The sequence below is a fragment of the Rutidosis leptorrhynchoides genome, chromosome 3 (genome assembly GCF_046630445.1).
Source record: "Rutidosis leptorrhynchoides isolate AG116_Rl617_1_P2 chromosome 3, CSIRO_AGI_Rlap_v1, whole genome shotgun sequence".
In the NCBI taxonomy this organism is placed as follows: Eukaryota; Viridiplantae; Streptophyta; class Magnoliopsida; order Asterales; family Asteraceae; genus Rutidosis; species Rutidosis leptorrhynchoides.
In genome coordinates, this window is record NC_092335.1 from 141,640,740 (window position 1) to 141,643,222 (window position 2,483).

Genomic DNA, 2,483 nt, shown 5'->3' on the forward strand with positions numbered 1-2,483 from the left:
CTCGAGCTTGAACGAGAAAATATTTTGATCAAAATTACAAACCGATTTGTTTTCTGAAAATCCTATTTTTAATGCGTTCATTACCATTGAACGTAAAATCCTGAGAATTCACCTGGAATTCATTAGGTCACCTCAACCAAATCGGGTGTCAACCGTAAGAACGGTGGTTGCATAGCATGGTCAAAGACAGGACCTTGTGCCAGACCGAAAAATTATAAGGGTGAGCTTTACTATTGCTCCTACAAAGGATAGTAATTGCATCCGATACGTTATAGACCATAATTAAAAGCATGTCAGGGGACATTGCCTTAACAGTTGCTTGTTCAACGCTTTCCTTTACAACCGGACGGTAGTTTATCGAAAGGTAATATACGGAGCAAGTATACTGGACGTGTCCTATTTACAAGTAATATTCGTTTAAATAATAAAAGGTGAAGACAAAAGACAGATTCGACGAATTGAAGACGCAAACGACCAAAAAGCTCAAAAGTACAAAGTACAATCAAAGTGGTTCAAATTATTGATGAGAAACGTCTAAAAATGACAAGAGTACAAGTTGCAAAACGCAAAGTACAAGATATTAAATTATACGCAAGGACGTTCGAAAATCCGGAACCAGGACCAGAGTCAACTCTCAACGCTCGACGCAACGGACTAAAAATTACAAGTCAACTATGCACATGAATATAATATAATATATAATTAATTCTTAAAATTAATATATATATTATTTTATATTATAAAAACCGTCGACAGAAAAAACAAGAGCATGTGAGCCTCCCCAGCTGGCCATGCGATCGCATGGTCTTGAAGAGCAAAGCTCATGCGATCGCATGAGCCCCTTTTTCAGCTCACAGGCCTATAAATTTCGAGCTTTGGTGCATCATTTAACACATCTTTTTCTTCTTCATTCATACGTAAGATATATATATATATTTATATTTAGATTTTAATTTTAATTTTAATTTTAATTTCTAATAATAAGGGTATGTTAGCGAATGTTGTAAGGGTGTAAGTCGAAATTTTGTCCGTGTAACGCTACGCTATTTTTAATCATTGTAAGTTATGTTCAACCGTTTTACATTAATGTCTCGTAGCTAAGTTATTATTATGCTTATTTAATACCGAAGTAAAAAGGTTGAACATAACTTACAATGATTAAAAATAGCGTAGCGTTACACGGACAGAATTTCGACTTACACCCTTACAACATTCGCTAACATACCCTTATTATTGAAAATTAAAATTATAATTATAATATAAATATATATATATATATATATATATATATATATATATATATATATATATATATATATATACGTTGAGAGAGTTGGATGGAAGAAGAAAAAGATGTGTTAAATGATGAACCAAAGCTCGAAATTTATAGGCATGTGGGCTGTAAAAGGGGCTCATGCGATCGCATGAGTTTTGCTCTTCAAGGTCATGCGATCGCATGGCCAGCTGGGGAGGCTCACATGTTGTTGTTTTCTTCGGCCGACTGTTTTTATAATATAATATAATATAATATATATATATTAATTTTAAGAATTATTTATATATTATATTATATTCATGTGCATAGTTGACTTGTAATTTTTAGTCCGTTGCGTCGAGCGTTGTGAGTTGACTTTGGTCCCGGTTCCGGATTTTCGAATGTCCTTGCGTATAATTTAATATCTTGTACTTTGCGTTTCGCGTCTTGTACTCTTGTAATTTTGAGACGTTTCTTATCAATAATTGGAACCTCTTTGATTGTACTTTGTACTTTTGAGCTTTTTGCTCATTTGCGTCTTCAATTCGTCGAATCTGTCTTTTGTCTTCACATTTTATTATTTAAACGAATATCACTTGTAAATAGAACTGTTGCAACTAAAAGTTTGTCTTTCTTGAGGGATAATGCTATGAAATATATGTTCGTTTTTAGCATTATCAAGTACAAATGCATATGAATATTTAACCACTAGCGTATACATACATGTTCTAACATTGCGCATATGTTTGCAGAGATGAAGATGAAGAAAGTGCTTACCGCAGAGGAGATTGCGGCCATCTCATTCCGCAAGCAGAATATTAATGAGCCGCTTGAGCAGGAGAAGATTGGTGAGAACGAGGTGCAAGCACCTGCCACCTCGGGCAACAAACGCAAGACTGCCGAAGCCACCCAAACCAAGCAGAAGAAGAAGAAGAAGAAGAAGCTAACTCCCAAACAGATGGAGGATATGCGTAACGACAATTTTGTTCCCGTGGATCCGGCGTCTGCAGATCTACCTCCCCTACTACTGGTAAGCGTGTCTTACGACGCAAATACTGCACAATTATTTATATGTACTAACGAATTGCTGATATCCAGAGCATATTGAGGAGACGCATCAGACGCCACCGCAGGCAAATCCGGACCTGGAAGCTACCGCCGAGTCCAGGGACAAGGCAATACACCTTGACTCCGATTCTACACCAATCCCGCCACACGGTAGTTTCAG